The sequence below is a fragment of the Leucopleurus acutus genome, assembly GCF_964270905.1.
Source record: "Leucopleurus acutus genome assembly, chromosome: 20".
Taxonomy (NCBI): Eukaryota; Metazoa; Chordata; class Mammalia; order Artiodactyla; family Delphinidae; genus Leucopleurus; species Leucopleurus acutus.
In genome coordinates, this window is record NC_139162.1 from 55,756,772 (window position 1) to 55,767,927 (window position 11,156).

Here is an 11,156-nt window from a genome sequence, read left to right on the forward strand (position 1 = left end):
AGCTGCAAGCTGACCCTGACCTTGGGCTGTGGGAGCTCCGAGTTGAGCCCATGGAGGAGAGAGTCGTCGCAGAAAACTAAGGGAGAACTGCACGGAGTCTGACAGAGGGTTGGGGATGAAAGCGCTAAATTTCTTCTGTAGGCAAAACCCATTGTCTCTTCTAGGTTCCAAGTACTGTTGCACTTGCTTCCTGCGAACCAAACTTTTAACCACTCTTGTCTTTCCTGAAAACATCTTTAAAGGCATGGCCGTGGGAGCATCTCCTCCCCACTTTTGTCTTTATCCCTATTTCTTCTTTGCTGTCTCTTGCACATGTCATTCAAAATATTTAACCACCAGTACAGAATAGGTGCACTTATCAAACAGAACCAGAGCCGGAGAGGCAACAACCAGTCATTGGAGATGCAGGCTTATAAACAAACAGCACATCTATACCAATGTGTCCTGGCTGGATGGCAGCCATGCCCCAGTTCCCTCTATCCTATGCCCTTGCAGGATTTCTTCTTCTCCACTTCTTTATTCACACCTTGCCTTGTTCTTTGGGTCTCCTAGTAGATATCATCTCCTCCAAGATGATTTCCCAAATCCTCCAGCTTGACTTAAGATACTACTTCCATAGTCCCAAAGCACCTGTAATTCTCTACAACAGCATTTGAACCCTAATACTGCCTACGTATCCATTTTCCTGTATCGACTGCGAACTCGTGTGAATTAAATTTATGTCACGTGTAATGGCTGTGTTCGTAGTTCCCACTACTCAGAGTTCTCAGGAAATGTATGTTGAAGAAATGGATCTATAAATGGGGTCAGAGTGCCACTTGAACTTGAGACTCCTACGCGTGGTCCTTGAAATGTTGTCTGCGCATCACAAACGCTCTCCTTTTTGAGAGTTTCGACTTGGTCAACCCACTAATATACCCATTATGTGGGTCCCCGCCTCCTCTCAATATTGTGACACCTTACACAGGTCAAATTCGTTCTTAAATCTGCATTTTCTGTTAACTATCAGCAAATATTAATTCCAACCTCAAAGGGATAACATGAAGATCTGGAGATCAAGAATATCCAGAAACCAGCATAAGCTCTGACATGTGTACGCTACTCAATGCACGATAACCATTATTATTCCTGATACTAAGGGCAATTAAAACTCATACCAAGTATTACCTCATTACTAGTGGCCCCAATACTGAATGTTCTCCTTTCTGGTCTTCACCTACCAGGTGTTCTAAGGTCCAAGACTTTCTAGCTAATACCCATTTATAGCCTTCATCTCAAGATGAGATGGACTTGTTTGGGGTGGGTTCAGGACATTCCAACCTTTCCATATTCTAGTTTATGGCAAGAAACCTACAGTCTCAAGGAAAAAACGGGTCAGGTAGAAATATGTTAGGGGTCACGATATAAAGGCAGGGCTTGACCTGGGCAAAGGAGGCTCCTAGAGGGGACGGAGGGGTCTTGACCACCATGGCCCTATGCTGCCCTTGGCAGTCCAGGTTAAAATCTTCCAAAACTGGTCAATGGGTCAATGCCAGAGGGTCAAGTATTGCAACGCTCTTTCTGAAATATTGAACAGGGCTTGTATTTCAGACCGCAAAATGAAGCATGGGGAGAAAGAAAGGAAGGAGAGAGGAAGGGAGGGGAGGAGGGTGGGGGTAAAGTACTGGCCAATTGTTTGTGATGACGATTTACTGGAAACACTCCAAAAACACTTCCATTTATCTCCCCATGGTCAGAACTTAACAGCTTTCCACACCTAGATGCAAGGGAGGTTGACGATGTAGCCTTTTTTCCAAATAGCTCTGTGGCAAGCTGAATATTGGTACTTCCGTTACCAATGAAGTGAAAGGTAACAGAGTTGTAATAAGCAATTCCAGTCCTTGTCATAAGAGCCTACTACATGTCAGGCACCAAGGCAAACATTATCCCCACCATAACAGGATTTATCGTCCAGGAGTAGAGATCTTCAGGAAGTGAGAAAATCAATGTCTCGTGACAGAGGAACTAGAGGATGCCCTTGGAGCCCCTTCCTGTGAAAGATTCCATTATATAGAGACACTGAGGGAGATGCAGGGGTGAAGCAAGGGGAAGACGGCAGCTGTCTGTACCAATGTTTCCAAAGGCTCAGATGTAAGACAGAGGGTGAAAACGTTCAGTATAACTAGAGCTCTGACTGTGACAGAAAAGAGCAGCAGCTGTGGTCGATGCTGGGCATGGCCATGGAAGCCACACAAATAAAGGCACATTTTATCCTTAAGGCAAAGGGAGCTCACCAAGCATTTTGATCATGGATGTAATATGATGATTTCTACACTGTGTGAAGACCCTTCTGGTTGCAGTGAGAGGAAGGACATATGCAAAGAAAACAAAAGCATGGTAGGTGGGGGGAGACAGAAGAGTTGAGAATGGCTCACCTATTTCTAGTGCTGACAACCAGAACGATATAGGTTCCATAACTAATACTGGTAACCCAGATGGAGGTCCAGCTGTGAGTGACAGGTACACGTAGGTCTTGAGACTTGGTAACATATTCTCTAGCTCTGTCCTTATTTTTCAAGATTGCCTTGATTATTCTGCGTGTTTTGGATTTCAATAGTAACTTTAGGGTATCAGTGTTCACAAAACACCCACCTGGATTTCACATGAGATTGTATCCAAGCTACGGATCAATTTACAGAGAATCATCACCTCTTCAATCTTTCCATCCTTGGAAGTTTCAAACCTTAAATGTGGTATATTTCACCATTTAACTTCATGTTCAGTAACTTCTCTAAATAATATCTTATAGAATTCCACGTAGAGAATGTGCATATCTTTTGTTAGATACCCACCAGAAATATCCACTAGTTACATCTCCTCCAGAGAGATCCCTACTTACATGACTTTTATTTTGTCAGTAGTATCATTCTTTAAATAACGTTATTGCTTCTGTTGGTTGCTGGTGGTATAAAAATAAAATTGATTTTTTATATGCAATGTGTCTTGCAAAGCTCACTTCTTAATCTTAACCGTTTTAGACTATTTAAGATTATTTTTAGGTGCAAACATTTTTAGGATTTTTTTCCAAAATTAATTTCTTTTTTTTTTTACTGTCTTATTACCTGGCTAGAACCTCCAGTACATTAATCAATAGAAGTGGTGATAGCAGGTGCCCTTTTCTTAGTACCAATATTATGGGGAATATTTTTAATATCTTACCATTGAGTAAGCTAATTGCTATAATTTTTTGTAGATACTCATTGTCCCAGTTAGAAAATTCCTTTGTATTCTTCTTTTGCTAAGTTTGTTTCCATTCAAAAATAAGAAGGAACATATCCAGTGAAATCAGTTAGGAGGCTGCTACATTATTCCAGCTGAAAGTCGATAACCACTCTGAGAAAGTAGACACCTTTGACATATTCCAGGCACAGAAGCCATACTTCATTCTATTGTTTAGAAATGATGGGTGGGCAGGTGGCAGGGTCAACAAGAAGTCTGAGTTTTTTATGGTTACCAGAAGGTAAGGGGGAGAGGGATGAACTGGGAGACTGGGATTGACACACACACACTACTGTACATAAAATAGATAACTAATAAGGACCTACTGTAGAGCACAGGGAAATCTACTCAATACTCTGTAATGACCTATATGGGAAAAGAATCTAAAAAGAGTGGATAAATGTATAACAGATTCACTTTGCTGTACACCTGAAACGAACACAACATTGTAAATCAACTGTACTCCAATTAAAAACAAAAAACTCTGAAGTTTGTAAACTGGGCACCTGGGTGGACAAAGGGGACCTTTTTTGCCCTCATGCCCACCCACTGGCGTTGATATTGTAGATGAACCATGACAGGTGTGATAAGAAAAGGATACATTTGGGGCAACATCAAGAGACATCAGAGAGCCTCTGTTGTCCCAAACTGAAAAGTGTTTTCCTTTTCATTGAAATATAATCGACATAGAACATTGTGTAGGTTTAAGGTATACAATGTGTTGCTTTGATACATTTACCTATTGTAAAAGGATTGCCGTTGTAGCATTAGCCAACACCTCTATCACATCACACAACTGCCACTTCCTTATTGTGGCTGGAATAATTAAGACCTGCTCTCTTACCAAGTCTGATGATGATCATACAATACTGTTGTCTGTAATCACTATACCGGGCACTAGGTCTCCAGGACTTATTTGTCTACTAGTTGCAAGTTTGTACCCTTAAACATCAGCTCCCCATTTCCTCCACCCCCCAGCCTTTACGCACCACCATTCTGCTCTCTGTTTCCATGAGTATGGATTTTTAGGTTCCGCATTTAAGTGATATCATACAGTATTTGTCTTTCTCTGACTTATTCCACTTAGCATAATGCCCTCAAGGTCCATCCTTTTTGTCATAAATGGCAAAATTTCCTTCCTTCTTTCTCATGGCTGAAATATATATATATATATATATAATTTTTTTTTTAAGCAGGCACACTCATCACTCCATCACAGCACTGATCTAACCTATCTCTCCTTCTCAAGGTGCCCTCACATTTGGTGATCTGTTTCTGCGGGTTGATGCTACCGTTGCCTGGTCTCATGGGTATTAGGAAAGGTGAGGTTTGAAGGCTGAGATGGCATCTCCTTTCCCTACCCCAGCCCTGCCTCTCTTCCTTCTGTGTTTACCCCCAAGTTCTTTCATCTTCCCCATTACAACACTAAGACTGGATCTCCAGTCTGCCTTCCCTACCTGCTTCCATCATCCCGTTTCATACAACAGGTGCACGGAAGAATCAGGAGGTGGGGGAAAGGACCAAATTCGACCTCCATTAACACCTGTGTTCCTGAGGCAAGAAACGTCCTTTCTATTTTCACCTTACATTTGCCGAGAGGAGGGAACAATAGCTCCTTCTTAGTAATGTATGAGTTCATGACGTCACGCTACGGGTTTATTTTTTTAAGATTCTTTTTTGATGTGGACCATTTTTAAAGTCTTTATTAAATTTGTTACACTATTGCTTCTGTTTTATGGTTTGGTTTTTCGGCTATGAGGCAGGTGGGATCTTAGCTCCCAGACCAGGGATCGAACCCACACCCCCTGCATTGGAAGGCAAAGTCTTAACCTCTGGACCGTCAGGGAAGTCCCCCATCCTAGGGACTTCTCAGTGCTCCATAGTTGTTACACCATCACCACTGGCACCAAAGTTTCCTAACTCTGAGTTAGGAAAAGGAACTAAAGCTTCAGAACATGGATACGATTACTCGGAGAATGTTCATCCCCTTCTACTATTCCTGGTCCATGGACGGGGCGACCAGTTGCCCTGAGATACTCCCCACATGGGCAGTCTTTGCTTTGCCTCTTCACACTTGTTCCTCAACCACTAGAAACTGGTTTCTCACCCCACACTTCCTCAGAAGCTGCTTTTGTCACAAACACTGATGTGTTTCCTGGAACTCTCAGTGGACGCTCCTCAACCCTTATTTTGTTCTTCTGGTACTTGTGTACGACCACTTCCTCCTTGAAATAGTCACTTCGATGGCTTTTTCTGACACCTGTCCCTACTCAGTTCTGACAGTCCCTCCACCACCGAGTTTTCAGGCTCTCCCACGCCAGAGCTTTAAGGTTCTATGGTGGACCCACGTTTCTCTGAACGCAAGCCTGGTTGACTTCATTTAATGCCATGGTTTCAATTTCTCTATGATAGATGCCCGAATCTGTTTCTTTTAATATTTTTAAAAATTTTATTTATTTTATTTACTGGTCTTTGGCTGCATTGGGTCTTCGTTGCTCCGCGCGGGCTTTCTCTAGTTGCGGTGAGCGGGGGCTACTCTTTGTTGCGATGCACAGGCTACTCATCGTGGTGGCTTCTCTTGTTGCAGAGCATGGGTTCTAGGCGCCCAGGCTTCAAGAGCTGTGGCTCGTGGGCTCTAGAGCGCAGGCTCAGTAGTTGTGGCGCACAGGCTTAGTTGCTCCACAGCATGTGGGATCTTCCCGGGCCAGGGATCAACCCTGTGTCCCCTGCATTGGCTGGCGGGATCTTAACCACTGCGCCACCAGGGAAGCCCTGTTTCTCTTCTAAATAGAGTCACATTGGTGGGTTAGGGCTTCAACATGTGCATTTGGACACAATCCAGTGCATAGCAGGGACTGTCCTAAGCATTGCTTGGTGTCAGTAGCATTCCTGGCCTCTGCCCACTAGACGCCAGGACCACCCACCCACCCAATGTGTGACAACCAAGTCTCTCTGGACAGTGCCAAATGTCTCCTTGAGGACAACATTAAGAGCCACCCAGATAAGAACCCCTGGCTTGTAAGGACATAAATAGGGTGATGGAAAAAGGTGGGTGTGATGGGGGACGGACATCCATGAGATCTGGTGGTCAGCTGGGTGAGGACGTGTTGACTGTGCTGAGAAGGGCGGTCACATCAAATACTGAAATGCTACAAAAACGCTCACCCAGCAGACAGAAAGAACAGCAAGTGGAGAGCCCAAGGCAGGGAAGTAGCAAGACACCCACCAGCACGACTGCAACAGAGCGAGCAAGGGGAAACCCGGCTGAAAGGGGAGCAAAGAGGTCAGCAGGGCCAAATAAAGGACTTTTTGGTTCATCTTTTTCTTTGTAAAATATCTCGGTCTATTTATCCTCTCCAGCTTTGCTTCCTCTCTTCTCATTGACGTGGACCCTATTGCCAGTCCTCTAAAAAGAGGGGTGTCTTACCCTAAGCGGAGTTTGCAGAATTGCCCCAGACTTGGAACCCTGCCTTTTCCCCCAGATTGAGTGGTCAAAGATGGTGGTTATTTTGGGGGCAAGAACGCTGTAAACCAGGGCTTCTCAACCTTGGCACTGTTGACTTTCGGGGCTAGATAATTCGCTGTACGGAGTGGGGGAGGGTGCCGTAGTGTGCACTGCACAACGTTTAGCAGCACCTCTGGACTCTACCCACCAGTAGCACCACCTCCCCGAGTTGTAACAGCCCCAAATGTCTCTTGACGTGGGGGCGAGGAGAGAGAAGAATCACCCCATTTGAGAACTACTGGGCTGGAGAGAGATCCCGGAATCTAGCCTGGGTCCCGGAACAGGAGCTGGGCATGCTCTGAGTGAAGAGTCAACGCGACCCAAATGGATTGAGATTTAGGATGGGATGTCAGGCAGTGGATCTGCTGGAGACAACAGATCCCAGCCCAGCCCTGACCTAAATGTCCGTGTGAGTTTCGCTCACCCGTCATCGACTGTTCCATTGGGTCACTGAGCTCTGATCAGGGTCCTCTGCCTCCATAGAAAGAATGGTATCTCCCCGCTCTATCTGGATCCATCTCTTAGATGTGCGTTGGGTCTGTGCTCTGGACACTGGAGGTTTCCCTCTACCTTAAGTGCGAAGGTTTCCCCACCCCTCGCCCCCGGACCGTGATGGAATGTTCCACTTCTGGAGGACCCAGACACTTGGTGTTCACAGACCTCTTGTTCGGAATCCAGGAATCCGAACTGCTGAAAGAGAAGGTCTGGCAAGTAATCCTGGAAAGAAGTATCAAGCCCTGAGTCTCCCTGGATTCAGCTCTCCGTGCCATCCTTCTTACTGAGCCTCTTACAGAAGTGACTTTATAACCCCAACTCTGTCTTTCACAAGCGCCTTGTGCAAAACAAGAGTGTTACTTGCTTAGTGTTTAGCATCACCTAAACTCCAGAAGAAGCTGAGGTTCCCATCAGCCACTCTCAGGCAGCTGTGACGGCCTCTGGTTTACTGGTTTCTGACTTAACCTTGGTTGCCTCTCCCTTAACACTGATGCTGCAGCCCCTGGAAAGCTAGTCAACTCTCCCAGCGAGGTGTAACATGGCGGTTCTGACCTCTGCTTTAGCAGCTAATCCCGAGTGGACCTTGCATACCTCCGGGGTGCCTCAGGACACAGTTCTAAATCAACAGGTCATGGAAACGGCCCAAAGTCCATCAGCAGGAGAATGAGTTTTGCTTGTCTCTACAGCATAATGTGAAAGAATAAACAGACAGAGTGTGGGACGTCTCTGGCGGTCCAGTGGTTAAGACTTCGCCTTCCATTGCGGGGGGTGTGGGTTTGATCCCTGGTAGGGGAGCTAAGATCCCACACGCCTTGCAGCCAAAAAACCAAAACATAAACAAAAGCAATATTATACCAAATTCAATAAAGACTTCAAAAATGGCCCACACCAAAAAAAAAAAAATCTTTAAAAAAACAAAGAGTAAACAGAGTGAACTCAGCAGTAAAAAAGAATGAACTACTGAAATACAGGCATACCTTGTTTGATTATGCTTTGCAGGTTTTGTTTTTTGTTTTGTTTTGTTTTGTTTTTAAACAAATTAAAGGTTTGCGGCAACTCTGTCGAGCAGGTCTACCAGTGCCATTTTTACAACAGTGTTTGCTCACTTTCTCTCTGTCACATTTTGGTCATATTTGCCTTATTTCAAACTTTTTTAATATTATTATGCTTTATTCTTATTATTATCCGTGATCAGTGATCCTTGATGTTACCATTGTAACAATTTTGGGGTACCAAAAACTACACCTACGTAAGAGAGAAAATGATAAATGTTGTGTGTGTTCTGACTGCTAAAAAAACCCACAAGAGGTTAGATAAGTATCCCCTTGGGGGAAGGACTCGCCTTCCCATGCCTTGGTCTCCTGGTTCACACGCATGGCCTGGAAGAGAGCCCTGGTGAGACCAACCCCAAAGCCAAGAGTTCGCCTCCACTTCTAGTAATAGGCGTCCCCCACCTTCTCTCTGGGACTCACCAAGGCTGAGCAGAATGGTGAGAGGATGAGCCATGATTCTGCAACCATTCAAGCCCTCTGGCCCCAGCAGAGCTGAGCCATGAAGGGACTGAGGCTGGGATGCTGAGGGAGGCCCTCCTGACACCACAAGGCTGAGGTTTTTAACACCTGCTCTCTCGAAGGAAGAGACACTACCCCTCCTAGGTCTTGTCTTTACCCAGCTGGGGACCCGTGGAAGGGTGCAATATCCTGAAGACATCACATGCTGTCCATCTGCAGTGGGGTTTTCAACCTCAGGATGTTTAGCAGCACCCTTGGCCTCTGCCCACTAGAAGCCAGTAGCACAGCCGGTTGTGTGACCCAGAAAAATCCAGAGTAGTCAAATCCATAGAGACAAAGTAGATTAACGGGTACAGGGGTTCCTTTGGGTGACGAAAAAGTCCTGGAACTAGATGGTGGTGATGGTGGCGCAATGTTGTGAATACACTGAATGCTGCTGAGTTGTATACCTGAAGACGATGAAAATGCTAACACTGATGTGATGTGTATCATGCCATGATTTTTTAAAAGTCTCCAGATATTGCCAGATTGGGGGCAAAATCATGCTCAGTGGCAGGGAGTCCTCTCCCTGTTTCCTTCTTTATAAATAGATAAAATAACATGGTCTTTGGGGGGCAGGGGGGAATGAACTGCTGCAGAGTGTCAATCAGAATGTATTTAAAATTCTGGGAGGGTCTGGCCCAGACACTGTCAACCACAACCTCTCTCAACTATATTTGTATCTTTTTAAAAACATTTATTTATTTATTTTGGTTGTGCTGGGTCTTCGTTGCAGCAGGCGGGCTCCTTAGTTGCGGCTCGCCCATTCCTTAGTTGCGGCATGCGGATTTCTTAGTTGCAGGATCTAGTTCCCTGACCAGGGATCGAACCCAGACCCCCTGCATTGGGAGCGCAGAGTCTTAACCACTGCGCCACCAGGGAAGTCCCTGTATCTTTTTTAAAAAACAGAAATCCTACCCAAGAGCTTTGTACTCAAGGAGAACGCTGACTTTTGACTCCGTCAGCCTCACCTCTAATACCGTGATCACTCCTTCTGATCCATACTCAATTCCTCCATCATCTATTCCTTTGAAATCCTTGCCTAACCAGGTCCCACTAAACACCGGTATCCGAAAGCCTGATTTAAGTTAGTATCAGCTGAGCGTCACCCCAAATACCACAGCAGCCTTGAGTGTTTGAGCAGATTTATCTTAATAAGGGCCTGCTAAGGATGGCAATGCAACACAGAGAAAGAAATCGGGTCCTTCCTGGGATCAACGAGCAACTAAGGTAAGCCATACTACCTCCGTACTTGAGTTCATAGATCTACGTTAACTTGGGGTCTTTATCTTCTAGTTGATGGGTTGAAAGAACTAATGTGATGTTTAACCCACAAAAAATATGGCAAAGAAGGAATAATGTGAAAGGGATATGAAAGGTAAAATGAGACATAGAAAATGGGAGACAATATATAAAGAGATAAAAGCCAAATTTTTCCCCAGAGTTCTGAATCCCCAGCATAAAATAAAAAATAGGAAATAAAAGGAATATCCGTACTTAAACATGTCAGTACTCAAAGACAAATCGAAGAGAACATCTCAACAGCCAGAACAAAGGGGTGACTGACTACAGAGAAATGCTACAAAGAAATGCCAATTTGACCCAGAGCAGATATTCCAACAGCAACAACGAAAGCTAAAACCTATGCAATAATATCTTCAAAATGTTGAGGAATAACACCTGTTAGCTTTCAAGTGTATACAAGCTAAATTATTCAAGGTTTCCGCCCCCCCCACCCCCCGCTGCGTTTGGTCTTCGTTGCTGCACACAGGCTTTCTCAAGTTGCAGCGAGCAGGGGCTACTCTTTGTTGCAGTGTGTGGGCTTCTCATTGCGGTGGCTTCTCTTATTGCAGAGCACGGGCTCTAGGTGCATGGGCTTCAGTAGTTGTGGCACACCGGCTCCACAGTTGTGGCACGCCGGCTCCACAGTTGTGGCACGCCGGCTCCACAGTTGTGGCACACGGCTTAGCTGCTCCGTGGCATCAGGGCTCGATCCTGTGTCCCCTGCGTTGGCAGGCGGTCTTAACCACTGCACCACCAGGGAAGTGCCAAGAATAAAGTTTTAAGAATACATTTCATCTCACCTAAAAATGTGAGATTTGGGGTTTTTACAGTTATCAGGTGAAAAGCGTCAGGGAGAAAAGTTCACTGAAAACGTTATCCTAAATCCAAAACAAATTGTGTCGTTTAAGCTTTCAACCTGAATCACTAACTATAGGCCACTGTTTCTGTAGCTGTGACTTTATGATAATGTTCCCTATCGATAAAGACTCCTGTATCAGTATAAAACTACTTAAGGTAGTCTTATCACCTACCTCTTAAGTTTGGTGGAAATATTAAGGAAGGAG